The sequence below is a fragment of the Camellia sinensis genome, chromosome 3 (genome assembly GCF_055761805.1).
Source record: "Camellia sinensis isolate YWXY chromosome 3, ASM5576180v1, whole genome shotgun sequence".
NCBI classification, from domain to species: Eukaryota; Viridiplantae; Streptophyta; class Magnoliopsida; order Ericales; family Theaceae; genus Camellia; species Camellia sinensis.
This window is the reverse complement of record NC_138963.1, coordinates 157,799,813-157,815,022: the sequence shown is the minus strand read 5'-3', so window position 1 is coordinate 157,815,022 and position 15,210 is coordinate 157,799,813.

The window sequence follows — 15,210 nt, the reverse complement described above, 5'->3', positions numbered from 1 at the left end:
AATTTGGAGGTACATGTGAAACCTGGTATTTTTATATAATAAAAATAATATATATATTTTTAATTTTCTTAAATAATTATTCACAATATTTTGAATTTAATAGTCTGTATATTTTTATACTGAAAATTTATTCAAAATAAAATAAAATATTTTTGACTTTATGTTATTACTCAATATTAATTTCTGAACCGTATGATATTTTTATTATATTTTTCTCTATATTTTTTTGTAATCAAATTACACTGAAACCTAATATTTTCTGTACTAAAACCCAATCAAAAACCATGGGCTTGCTCTCCATGTTTTCTCACCTCCTACCTTCCACGTGCTATCATTCTCATTACCAAAACAAAACGTGGTGAACGTGCTGATGCCATACCACCAAGTGTTCAATTTCTCCTTTTTTTTTAATTTCTTTTCATCTTCCTCATTTTGCTTCTCTTCCAATTTGATATCTCTCTCTATCCGTTTCATATCTCTCTCTCTCTCGGTTCTCCCTCTCCCTCCACCTCTCATTCTCAAAACTCTCTTTCTCCTTCTTTATCTATGTTTTTCCTCCTCCCCCGACCTCCATAGCCATGGCCTCAACCCATACTATCACCATCTGAACAACCAACCCGCGAACTTCACCATCATTGGCGCACCGTCGGACCGCCACCACCGCCATCACCTATTTCCATTATCATCTAAAACCACCATTAACAAAGTGTTGTAGGTGAAGAAAGAGAAGAAGAAGGAAGATGGAGGAGAAAGAAACAAAGTTATAGAAGTTTATTTTGAATTTCAAAACTTGGTTTTCGGCTTACTTTCGGCATGCCAAAACCATTCATTCCGGAAAGAAGTGAAAAAAATAAGTTATGTAAGATGAAGTACGAAGTAAGTTGAAGAGATTGGCGAAAGAATGAAGTAAAACCGTTAAAAATTAAGAAAGTTATGGAGTCCGAAAGATGGCTCGAAGAAAAGTCGGAGACGGGAGGAAAAATCTTATTTTTGGTCTTTCGGTTCGTGCATGCGACGACTGTTGGAGAAGATGAATTGAATTTTATCTAGCGTTTCTCGGCCTATGGTGCTACGGTGCATCCTAGTACCTTTAGGTTAATTGAGTGATCCTATGACTTTGGGGATGACCACCTTTAGGTTTTTTAACGTGTAGAATCCATTTTTGGGGTTAGATCTTGCAAATTCTAAGTCTAAGATGATGATCAACAACTAAAAGTTCTAATAGAATCCAATGGGAGATCAACGGTGAGATCGCGTCCGATTAATGTGAAATTTCAGCAAACGATCATGGGGCCAGGACGGTCATATCTTACGATCAGAATCATAAGTCAAATTCGGACGATAAATCGTTGGCAACCTAACATAGTAAGAAAATCCTCTCAATCCTCTCATTTTTTTTGTAGATAAGATTTTATTTATAATTGTATAAAAATTTTATGATGGTATATTAAATATTGGTAATCTGAAAATCCTGATAATATTGTGGAATTTGGACTTGCATGTGTAGTTTATGCCATTAAAAAGATTATTGAAGATGTTATTTGGCCCTTTAAATCTGCCAGAAAGTTGTACGAATTTTTAGAAAATTTTATACTCAAAATTTGAAGATGATTTCTTCTAAAAAGTTGTTGATAATGATGTCTAGTTCATCAACAAAAGTTTTCAACAATTATTGAGTTTTATACAAATTTATACAAAATTTTAACCAAATCTGGAGCTATAGGCAGATTTTATTATGTGTTTAAAAAATTATTAAAAATTTTATATTAAACCAAATCTGATCATTTCTAAGCAAAAAATGAAATTTGAGAAGTTTAGTTTCATAATAAATTTTTAGATCATGGAATTGATTTATAAATTTAAGTATGTAATTAATTTAAGAAAATGTGATAAATCTGTGTCATAAACACTCTTGAAAATTTTTAAGAATTATTTATAATTTATTTTTGCAAAATGCTATCTGAAAAATGACCATGACATGTTTATTGAGTATTCTGTAGATTTATATGAATTTTAGAGTTGTATAAGTAATTTATTTATAATTTTAATTGCAAGATATACATTCTGAAAATTTTGATAGATTAAGGAGGAATCAAAAATTATTTGTTCAATTGTTTTTTTATAACTTATTTTTGGGAAACACTTTCTAAAAAATGACCTAAACATGTTTATTGAATATTTTGTACATTTTCATGAATTTTAGAACTGTATAAATTATTTATTTAAATTTTGTACAATTGTTTATTATTGTGTGACGTGTAATATTTTATGTTCGGATTTTAATGAGTTGGTATAACATTATTGGTAATTAAATTTTGAATTATTGTAAATATCTCAACGAGTAAAGAGACACGAAATTTAACCAATGATACATTAACATGTAAAAGTGATGGGGTGAGCCTGGTCTAAAATCTTGCACAAGTGAGTTGCGAACCCTAACATGGCACGGGAAGGTATTTCGGCTCTTATCGGTGTAGGCGATATAAGGTTGGTGGTGCGGGCGTCACAACATAGATCGTTCCCTTGGGGCAAACCGTGATGTCATGACTCGGGTATGTAACCCTGGTGCGTGGGCATCATTGGTAGTTACTGTAAGTAACATTTGAATATTTGACCAAGAGGGAGTCAGAATTGCCCGTGGCCATTGCTTAGCGGTTGAATGGAAATAGTGCTCTGCGGGGAGTTACTTAAACTTATCTGATAAACTAAATTTACGAGAATTTAAAAAGAAAAAGTGGGCCTTTTTCCCTATGATGAAATACTGCCTCTGTTTGTCATTTTTTATTTATTCATTATCTATTGTTATTATTTCAACTGATGGCATTCCTATCATGCTTATTAAATGCTACTTGTTATTCTGTTACTACGCATTATTCATTGTGGGTATTATTATCAGGGTGGGTATTTCGGGTTGTAGTATCTTATTGAGCTCGTCGCTCATTGGCATCCTCGTTGCCATGGCGTTTCATGCCAGGTACCGAAGAAACCAAAGGAAACACCGAGGTGTTGGAAGGCAACATTCAGCTCTGATTAGCTTGATGCGTGCCAAAGTTCCATGAACCATTTTTCTGAGTTTTCTAGTTTTTCTCTAGTTTTTTTATTTATTTATTTGTGTACTAAGACAAAGTTTTAAGTTTGACTGGAGTTGTAATTTAAGAACTTTTAGTTTTGGTGTTGTAATTAATGGATGATGGTAAATTTGGTGGCAACATTAATGAGGATTCTTAATTAAGAAAATTGATTTTAAGTTTTAAACCTTATCATGATGTCCCCAAATTTTGGGACATCACAGTACAAGTATTTTTTCGTGAATGCATTGTACAAATATTTTTTCTTAAATACATTGTAGGGATTTATACAATCAAATGAAGTTTTTGAATTATTTGGTTCTTGAGCAAAATCTTTATGAGGATATAATTTTCTTTAAGCATTAATTCTGACTTCATAATTATTATGGGTTTTCTATTTCATAAATTTTGATTTAGAATTTTATTATTCGAGCACATCATAGTGAATAAGTCATGGATATTATGTTTTGATTTATATCAGAATTATGGGAGTGTATTGATATTTTCGTGTGGTAATATCCTATCAAAGAAATTAATTTTTCATAGAGTACTTGAAATGTGGGGGTGCTTGGAGGATTTTACTAAAGTAATGGTTCCCATGGTAGGTCCACAAAGAATCCTAATTGGAAAATGATATAGATCGCAAATTTTCTACCAAATAAATTACCAAATGTCTCACATGAGTGTGCGATCCACCAAATTACGGACCCCACACCCATGTGAGACATTTGGTCATTTATTTGGTAGAAAATTTGGTATCTCTAGTATTACCCATCCTAATTCTTTCTATAGGACAAAGCTAGAGTTAAAACAAAAATGACTTTGTTAACTCTTAGGGAACATCTCTATGTCCATTAATTAATTTTAACTATGAGAGTTGCATAGAATAACGATAAGTCTTGATGTATTCAAAGACTTAATGTCGTAAGACATTTTCTCTCAGAGTATTGTTTGAAAACAATATAAGTGGATCCACTAACTTACTCAATGATATTCAAAGAAAGTCAAACAGAAAATAGTGGCCGCTAAATAAAAGGTTTGACCAGAGAATAAATGAGAGAAAGTTCATTGAGGGGTATGTGATTGAAACTTGTTAATTTTGAGTCGCCATAATGGCAACCCAACTTACCTGACTAGAGACCCTAAAATCTAGGTTCAAAGAGACAACCAAATTATTGATGACTCACTAGAAATCACTAATGTTGTATTTGGTTGGGGGATTTGAGGAGGAATTTGGAAAGAGAAATGGAGAAGGTAGGTGAAATGTGAATAAAATATACCTAAATTTCACCTAGTTTCACATATATTTTCCCTTTCTCTTTCCAAATCTATTTCTAAATCCACCAACCAAACACAGCATAAGGGAGTCTATCTCCTATCCATTCATATGATGAGAGTGATATCTGCAACATGTGTTGTATGTAGGAGACTTAGGATAAGTTATGCTTTTATGATTACTTATATTTTGAAAAACCTAGAGAGGTATCTTTCAAGTGAAGTATTTAAGAGACTCGAAATAAGAATCACCTGTTTGAGTGTGAAGGGGCCACTTCTAGGAGAATTGATAAGATTGAATTCTCTAAAGCACTCACGAAAACCAGGAATTACCCAAGGCCAAAATGGGCACAACCAAACGAACCAAGCTATGTTTGGAGATATTTTGTATGAATTCTATTGTCTTGGTTTACATAAACGACTGAACAGTTAAAGGCATCACGTCCACTGGTTAGTTAATAAGTCCGATAGTCTTTCACTAAGGAAGGTTTAAAGCCAAAAATTACCTATCCTAATGTTGGAAATTTCCATTTTGTACTCTTTTTGTTAGTATCTGCATTTCATTTTCATTGTGTCGTCAATTTTATTTATGTGGGGGATTATTGGAAAATTTTAGAAGCAAATGAGAATTGACTCCATTTGAATGAAAGGATGCAATCCTTCATGGTGTCTATTCGTATGAAATGATATGAACCCAAGAGATATAACCATTTTAAAGGTCACGAATACTTCTATAAATACCATCACATCCTATAACTTTGATGAATAAGTTAAGGTTTGTTTAGGATTTATACATTATGTCTAGTCGAGTATATAAGAGAGAGTGCATGACACAAATTGGTTCGTTGTATACACAACAAGTTGTGTAATTTCTATGTGGGGTGATCGTTGTATCCTAAAGGTAAGATGCCCATTAATTGCAAGCACTAGAGGTGAGTATATTAAATTGATTTTATACTGTATATTAAACAAACCAAAGAAATTACACTGTATATTAAACAAACCAGAGTCAATTTAAAATCAATTTAATATACTCACAATCCAAAGCTTTATATAGTCGAAGGAGACGATTTGATATCGAAGATTTGAGATTGTAAGGCGTATGGAATTGTGGATGAACATTAATTTCTAGGGGGTGTTAGATTTGTGTGGGGATATATTTTTGAGTACCGACACCTGGCAAGGTGACGCCGACGTGTCAGCCGAGGTGCCACGTGTCAGGGTCATGAAGCCAAGGTTATCTCCGAAGATATCAGAGTCCGAGAAAAGCGGATAAGGGACAAGAGTCCTAGAATAAAGAGGAGACTTAGCCAAGATAAGGATAAAGCTCTTAGGGAGTTTATCTTTATCTCTGAAGGAGTCCAAAGTAAGTACTGAACAGGAATCCATAGAAATCAGGCTTCTATTGAGATTAGGATTGAGGTAACTATAAAAGAGAGGCACCCCCGTGGGTCTAAGGTACACAATATATATTCTGTATAGTGAGTTACGCACTATTGATTATCTTTGAGAGATATACTGACTTGATCGTCGGAGTACCCCCGGTTAGACAAACCACCGCCGAAATCTTCTCTTTCTGTTACAAGTTAACCAGGTATCATCTATTCTGCCAGTGTTCTCCAGCTGAATACTGAGTTGGGCAATGTGATCGGAAAATCACTCACACAATTTGGCGCCGTCTGTGGGAACGAAAGTAGAATAGATGGCCAGTAACGGACATAAGGAAAAGATTGGGGATGACACTCCTACTAGGAGTGGGAGACCTATTGACCTTGATGGCGAAGGAGAAAGGTCGAATGCAGAAACTCATGAACAAACTCATGGAGTAAAAGACGTCGGCCAGACTGGCAACGCGCCAAAGAAACCTGATCAAAACAGGTATTACAACGAGGACGACCTCCAAATTTGGAAGGATAGATGCCTACGGAGGGACGAAGAGGTAAAAGAGATTGCAAAAAAATTGACAGACCTGCAGTCGGTCGTCAATTTCATGATGCAAAATAATGTCATGCAGTTACCGTTCCCGCTATAGGACACGCCGATTCCAGCGGCTAATACCCAGAAGGGAGGACAGAAAACAATCCCCGTAGCCCCTCAGCAAACAGAAACGAGAGATACTCTCACCGACCTTCTAGAGAGGACGGACGAAAAAAATCAAGAAGAGAAGAATCACGGAGGACGCATCGCACAAAGGAGGCAGACCCCAAAGGACATCGGCATGTTCAGGGGCAGGCACTGTGCTTCGATACAACTCATGGAGAAGGATCGAAAAGGGCTCACCACGAAGCTGAGAGTAGTATACCAAAAAGACTGAAGTCGAAAGATAGCCGAGCTCCTGGGCGGAGCAAAGAAGACTTAAGAGATTACCTCAAGAGGAAGCAACAAAATGCCGAAGCCGAGGTAACCTCCCCAGATAAGCCGAGGACACCATTCTCGATGGAATTAGGCAGATTTGAGGCACCGAAGCGATTCAGTATGTCGAGATTTCAAATATACGATGGCAAGTCAGACCCTAACTTCCACGTTGGACTATATTTGAACTCGATGGCATTGTATAGTGGGAACGAGCCGTTGCTCTGCAAAGTGTTCCCCTCATCCTTCGGGGAGATTGCATCAGATTGGTTCCACAAACAACCGAAGGGAAGCGTGAAGACTTGGGAAGGCCTGGTCGAGATGTTTGTGGCCAGATTTGTGACAAACAAGCTGCAGCCATTAAGGGTGGACACATTGATGGCTCTGAAGATTAGCAAGGATGAAGGCCTTAGGGCCTATGTAAAAAGATACTATGAGGTGTTCAATCGAATACCCGAATGTAATCAAGAGGTGGCAGTCGTATCTTTCAAGAATGGCTTAAAAGACAACTGTCCACTATGAAAGTCTTTGGCAAAGACATTGCCAAAAAGTATGGAGGAGCTCATGGCGAGAATCGAGAAGTACGCCAAAGCCGAAGAAGACACGTCGGGAACCAGGGAGATAAAACAAGAGAAAGGAAACGGCTCGCCGAAGCGAGGCCGAGGTAACAATGGAACGAGTAGGCAAGAGGCAGAACTGAAGGCCACACAAGCAGTAACAACTGTGTTCCGAATCCCAATTCCCAAAGTCCTGGATCAAATTCGGAACCAACCCTATTTTAGAACGCCAGAGAGGACTCCAGGAGAGTTCATGGGAAGAAACATTGGTAGGCATTGTGCCTACCACAATGAAGATGGGCATACAACTCAGGGTTGTAGAGCCCTGAAAACATATTTGGAAGACGTAGTGAGACAAGGACATCTGAGAGACCTTGTCGATGAGACCAGGACAAGGGAAGAACGGACAAGATTGCCTCAGGCACCAGCAGTCCCACCTCCCCCAGCACAACAGCCACAGACAGGAGGACCTCAGATAATCAATGTAATCCACCCAAAGGTCAACGAAAACGAAATCCGAGGAGAGACCCAGAAGGTAAAACACTTACAACATGTCTACCAAGTTGGGGACAAAAGACATCGGGCAAAAGAGTGCCAGGGACCAATGATAACCTTTACATGGGATAGAGGAAGTCAGAGGCGATCAGCTGCAGGCAAAGAATTGCTCCATGGCAGCAATGAAATCTACTTACAGCATACAAAAACCAAAGAAGGCAGAAATTGAAGATGAGGACGTGGAAGTCCTAGAAGACGTCGGCAAGGAGCCAGCCGAGAAGAGCGAAGAGGCACTGAAGAAAATCCTCGTCCAGGATGGGGAAGAAGAACGCTTCTTTCTTCTTGGCTCGGGCTTAGTCGAAGAAGAGGAAAAAGAGTTGCAACCTTTTTTTAGAGCAAATATTGAGGTGCTTGCTTGGACACCTTGCAAAATGCCTGGCATTGACCCCGAGGTCACTTGCCACAAATTGAATGTTGACAGGTCGGCCAAACCTGTAATTTAACGAGCCAGAAGATCGACGTTGATGCACGTCGAAGCAGTAGAGGAAGAAGTAGACAGACTTTTGGAGGCCAGGGCCATTAGAGAAGTACACTACCTGACATGGCTGTCCAATACAATGGTGGTAAAGAAGAAGAACGGTAAATAGAGGGTCTGTGTAGACTTCACCAGCCTCAATAAAGCCTGTCCCAAAGACAGCTTTCCTCTATCCAAGATTGACCAGCTAGTGGATGTCACTTCAAGGCATGGAAGAATGAGCTTCCTAGACGCCTACAGGGGGTACCACCAGATAGCCATGTACCCCCCAGACGAAGAGAAGACAGCGTTCATCACCCCAAAAGGCCTGTACTATTGCAGAGTAATGCCTTTCGGGTTGAAAAACGTAGGAGCCACTTACCAAAGGCTGGTAACCAAAATGTTCAAACACCTGATTGGCCGAACAGTAGAAGTCTACATCGACGACATGGTCGTTAAAACCAAGGAGCCTGAGGGTCATCTTGCCGATCTAAAAGCAGTCTTTGAAATCCTTAAAACATATCGGCTCCGACTCAATGCATCGAAGTGTGCATTTGGAGTTGGATCTGGTAAGTTTTTAGGATACCTGGTGACTAGAAGGGGCATCGAGGCCCGCCTAGATCAAATCAAGGCCATCCTAGAGTTGAAGAGCTCAACATCGACAAAACAGGTGCAGATGCTAACTGGAAGGGCCGCAGCCCTGAACAGATTCATCAGCAGAAGCTCAGATAAGTGCAGACCTTTCTTCAACTTGGTGAAGAAAGCCACAGACTTCTTGTGGACAGAAGAATGAGAAGCCGCTTTGGTCGACCTGAAGAAGTACTTGACCATAGCTCCAGTTCTTTCAAATCCAGAACCTAGGGAGGAGTTGTTCCTGTACTTAGCCGTTTCAGAACATGCGATAAGTGCAGTACTAATCCGAGAGGAAAAAGGAGATCAAAGGGCTGTTTACTATGTAAGCAAAACCCTAGCCGATGCAGAAACGAGGTATCTACCCTTAGAGAAATTGGCACTAGCTTTAGTAATGGCTTCAAAGAAGTTGAACCATTACTTCCAGGCCCATAAAATTGTGGTGCTAATAGAGCACCCTTTGAAGTACTTACTGTAGCAAGGAGACCTGACAGGAAGAATAGCCCAGTGGGCAGTCACCCTAGGCCAGTATGACCTGGAGTACAGGCCAAGGACAGCAATTAAAGGCCAGGTTCTGGCCGACTTCGGGGCTGAGTTTACACCAGAATTCATCGAACATCGGGCTCCGTTGAGCCAGGATGAGCGATATCCAACCAAGCAAGGAGAAGCACAACCAAAGGCAAAAGAACAAAGGAAATAGGACAAACTCAGACCCTGCAGCATTTACATCGGCGACTCCTTTCGACTGTTTGTTGATGGGAGTTCAAACCGACAAGGAGCGTGGGCAGGAGTAGTATTGATATCCCCAGATGGGCAGGTACTGGAACAGTCAATTCGTTTGGGGTTCAAGGCCTCAAAAAATGAAGCAGAGTATGAAGCACTCATTGCAGGACTGAAGTTGGCAGCAACAGTGCAAGCAGATGAGGTAATAGTTTTTTGTGATTCACAACTAAAAGTCAACCAGACAACAGGCGAGTTTGCAGCCCGAGATGATCGAATGTCGACCTACGCAAAGGAAGTCATCAGACTGTCAGCCTTGCTTCAGAACTGCTGACTACTTCAGGTAAGCCGAGATGATAACAGCCACGCCGATGCGTTGGCCAACCTTGCTAGTGCGGTACAACCTGGAAAAGCAAGGACAATAATAATTGACTACATGTCGGGCCCGAGCATTGAACCAGTAACCACAGAGCATGAAGCAATGTGCGTAGACATGAGACCAAGCTAGATGGATGCAATTGTTGCAATCCTGAAAGAAGGAAAGCTACTAGATGACCGCAAGGAGGCACACAAGATCAGATTGAAGTCGACAAGATTCAGTCTGACAGCAGAAGGACATCTCTACAGAAGGTCCTTCACTGGACCACTTTTAAGGTGCATACACCCTTCGCAAGTTGAAGATTTTTTATATGAAATCTATGAAGGAATTTTTGGAAGCCACGCTGGGGGCAGATCACTAGCTCACAGGGCTATTACCCAGGGGTATTGGTGGCCTTACATGCAAAAAGATGCATAAGCCTACGTAAAGAAGTGTGAATAATGCCAAAGGTTTGCACCTTTGATACACCAGCCAGCTGCTGACCTGAACCCTGTATCTAGTCCTTGGCCATTTGCCCAATGGGGCATGGATCTCGTTGGGCAATTGCCCCAAGCAACTGGACAAAGAAAGTACTTGTTGGTAGCAACAGATTACTTCACAAAATGGATAGAAGCAGAACCTCTTGCCAAGATTCGAGATGTGGATGTCAAGAACATCATATGGAGAAACATTATCACCAGATTTGAGATTTCGAGAGCAATAGTTGTAGACAATGGAACTCAGTTTTACAGCAAGCTAATCAAGAACTTATGTGCAAAGTTCAAGATCAAGAACTACTTTTTAACCCCAAGCTTTCCACAAAGCAATGGACAAGCAGAAGCATCCAACAAAGTAATTTTGGATGGAATAAAGAAAATGCTGCAGGCAGCAAAAGGCAAGTGGGTAGACGAATTGCCCAATGTACTCTGCGCATATCGGACTACGCCGAGAAGATCAACAGGAGAATCCCCCTTCGCCATGGCTTATGGCACAGAAGCAGTCATTCCGCTGGAGATCAGCATCCCAGGAATTAGAACCCAAGGAGTAGAAAACGGGAGTAATAATGTACTCTTAGCCCGAGATCTAGACCTTTTAGAAGAAAGAAGAGAGAAAGCCGCAATCCAGCTTGCAGCATACCAGCAGCAACTTGCAAAAGCTTATAACAAGAAGGTTAATCCAAGAGAGTTTCAACTCAGCGACCTAGTCCTGAGGAAAGTCGTCGGCAATAAGAAGGATCCCAGAGAGTGCAAGCTTGGCCCAAACTGGGAAGGACCCTACAGAATCATCTCGGTACTGGGTAATGGGGCATATCGGCTTGAAGATAATGAGAGCAAAGAGTTGCCAAGACCTTGGAACACTTGTAATTTGAAATTTTTCTATCATTAAAATTTCTTTATTCCTTTTCCATTTGCCGAAGTAAATAAATAAGGATTCAGTTTTCTTTTCAAGATACTTGACATTGTCTCTAGAATACATGCATAATGAGAACCCAAGTGGAACTCAGGTTCACATTAGGGGGCAGAGAGAAGAAGAATATGTTTAACACTTGTTGAAATTTGTGGACAATTTACAAGTTAAGTTAAACCGAAATCATTGCTTAACACTTATTGAAATTTGTGGACAATTTACAAGTTGAAGTTAAGCCGAAGTCATTGTTTAACACTTGTTGAAATTTGTGGACAATTTACAAGTTAAGTTAAACCGAAAGCATTGTTTAACACTTGTTGAAATTTTTGGACAATTTACAAGTTAAGTTAAACCGAAATCATTGCTTAACACTTGTTAAAATTTGTGGATAATTTACAAGTTGAAGTTAAGCCGAAGTCATTGTTTAACACTTGTTGAAATTTGTGGACAATTTACAAGTTAAGTTAAACCGAAATCATTGTTTAACACTTGTTGAAATTTATGGACAATTTACAAGTTGAATTAAACCAGTATGATGTCCAACACTTGTTAAAAATATACAAGTTAAGTTAAACCAAGAAGTTTGCCTATCCGAGGTGTGTCACCCTGAGAAGATTGCACAAAGAAGGAAGAGTATGTGAAAGACATACAGAATATTCTAAGTATAGAATCACACCAGAGTAGTCAAGAACAGACAAAAGTACAAGTAATCAGTAAAGGAAAGTTGTATCAGCATTCAACAAAAAGGAGGCACATCGGCCATATAGAGATCTTACATTGTTTCAAAAAAAAAAAAAAAAAAAAAAAAACAAAGTACAAAAGAAAAGACATGAAAACTAAGGTTCCTCAGCGTCAACAGTGAGCTGGGTTGGGACCTCAGACGATTGTTGAGAAGCAACCTCGGCCGCCTTCTCCGCCGTTAGCTCAGCATCAATTTCTTGCAAAGTTTCTTCAATACTCTTGTCGGTGAATACCTTCTCATGAGCAGCATCTTTGGGAACCTCATCACCTTCCTCGTCTTGAGTCAAGTCTAGGACTTGCTCCTTTTGAAGAGGGGACTTGGCCCCATCAGCATCCTTGGATTTTCTCACCAAGGCCTCATCCTCATCCTCATCACCATCCTCAGACTCAGATTTGTCGACGTCTTGACTTAGAGGTGGAGATGGAGGGAATGGAAGAGGAATGGCGTCAGCTTTTCTCAAGGGCGAGTCCTCAGGAACGTTGAGCTTTTTCAGAAGGGACATCCAACCAAGGGTGAAATCCTTGTTGCATGCCTCCTTCACCTGTTTTTCATAAGCCTCAGTGACATCGGCTATGCCCTGGGCGTACGCCTTTTCATCGGCGTCTTTGATTTCAGCCTTTTTGGTGGCCAAGGCTTCTTGAAGCTCTTTTTCGGCTTGGGCCATCTTCTCCTCAGCCTCTTTTCTTTGGGACTCAGCAACCTTTCTGATGGCTTCGGAAGATTCAGCCTTCTCTTCGGCTTCAGTTTGGGCTTTGATTGCAGCCTCGGCTTGGTCCTCCAACTTTTTCATCTTTGACTACAAATTCTTGTTGGATTTTTGGAGAGAAGAGAACTCCCTCTTCATATCGGCTAGCTTTTGCCGATTTTCAAAAGATTGAACAGAGAAAGAATGGGCATGCTGGATGGCCTGAAATTGAATAAAACAAAAGTTATTAGAAAATTTCTAAGTATGAAAAAAAAAGAAAAAAAGTTCCAGATGAAAGACACTTACTTGAATAGAGCGTTGAAGCATCAACGCATAGTTTTCGTATTCGCTCAACTCGGCGTTTCGCTCCAGATCGCCTGGTAGCAGCAGAGCAGTACTGAGCGCAACGCCGACATTAATATCCTCAGCACTATCATTTGCCATGACTGGCTTATCCTCCAAAGTAATTTCGGGGCCCCAGGGGGCAGCAGGCTTCTTAGACCCTGAGGTCATTGCAGAAGATGACCTCGGCTTTTTTGATTTGGGTGATTCGGATGGTTGGGCTTCAGAGCACCTCTTCCCAACAGAAGGTTGAGATTTGTCACTCTCAGCCAACTTAGAGATTGGCAGAGCATCCTTAGATTCAATTTGAGCAATTTTAGCCTTTGGCTGAGCCTTTTTTATTCTTTTCGGCTTTGGTGGAGGCAGGGTTTGTGTTGGTTGTGTATCAACATCAGAAGGGATGCTGACCAAGAGATCTTTTGCAATTGGTTTTGGGCGACCCATCTCGACGGAAGAAACTGTTCAACATCGACGGTGGCGTTGAGATATTGGAATCGGGTATAGAGTCGAGGTTGATGGTTGATCAGCTGGATCGGAAGTTGACCCTTGATCTGTCCGAGATGTGGACGCAGTCTGTGGAGTTGTGGCAGAAGGTGGAGAGAGGCTTTTCTTCTTCCTTTTAGGAACGTCGGGCAGAACTGACTTATAGGTTGGGATAAAGTTGAGAAGCAAAGGCGCCTTCCGTTTATGGACTGGAAGGTTTAGTAGCTTCTTCAAATCCTTGCTGGGGAAGAAGGATTGGCGAAAGTTCTTTGGAGGTTGAGGAAGAACTGCAAAGATAAAAACAACACTGACATTAGAACAAGAATATTGAACAATTTGTGCAAAAAGATAAAAAAACTTATGAAGGGTGGCCCTTACCAGCTCCTTCTCCCAAAATAGTTCGGCTTAAGGGATAAAGATGGAGGTCGTCGTTTGGCTGAAACTCCCAATTGCCCGAGACGATGAAGTAATCGTCTCCAGCTCCCTTGTTAGAATTTGGGAGGTCGGCTACGATTTTATATTCGGTGGATCTCGGCTTGAGGTAATAGACATAGTCTGTGTCTTTTCTAAGGCGACACATGGTATAACAATACTGGAAATCGACAAGCGTGATCCTGGCATTCTCTTGTTTGACTAAAGCTATGGTACCAGTAATAACTCGGTAAGAATTAATGGCGAGTTGCATTGGATTCAACTTATGGAAGTGAAGGATTTGACGGAAAAAAAGGTCAAGTGGAAACTAGAGTCCACACTCAATAAAGGCAACCACAGGGAAGGGCATGGAGTTATCTGTAGGCATGATGGAGTCATCATCCCCAGCCAACCTCAGATTGACATCGGCTGGGATTTCAAACTCTTGCCTAAAAAAGTCTAGCTTAGAGGGGGTGTCTACCCGATGTTTCCACATACCCATGATATCGGGATTACTAAAGGTATTGGATTTCAGTCAGAAGATGTTTTCAAATGGGGTTATTAGGACCTCGGCAAAAAACCTAGGTTTGAGCTAGTGCAGAAATTTGTAAGGGATGTTTCAGTTTCGCCCTAAATTGTGGGTTCTACAAACAAATCCCAAACCTAAAGCTATGAAGATGAAGATTGAAGGAACGAATCTGGAAAACAGAAACAAGAACGAGTTTCAGAAGCAAGAATAGAGATGGTTTATCAAGAACATAAAGAATACAAGAAGTATAAGGCCATGAACAGTGGCAAAAATACAGGGAAGTGGTGAAACAGTGCGTGTGTTCAAGATATGGGCAAGGGAAAAATCGTGAGCAAAACACATTCAGGTGTATGATTCACAAATTAAAAAGTTTAAACAAATGCAGTAGTGGTGGCAAGTAATGAAAAGCATCAAGAAATTGAAAACGAAAGGAACAGTAAACTCACCGAAGAAAAGAGGCCGGTGTAAGAATTGTCGAAGTCAGTCAATGGTTACAGAAGTAACAGAACGGCAGAAAGCTTCACCAGAAGGAAGAATGAAGGCAGTTACAGAGCTTGAGGTCCAGAACAATGGCGTATTCAAGAGCTAGAGAGAGAAAAAGCAAAGGAATCGATGTAAAAGTGAAGAACACGAAAGAAGGAA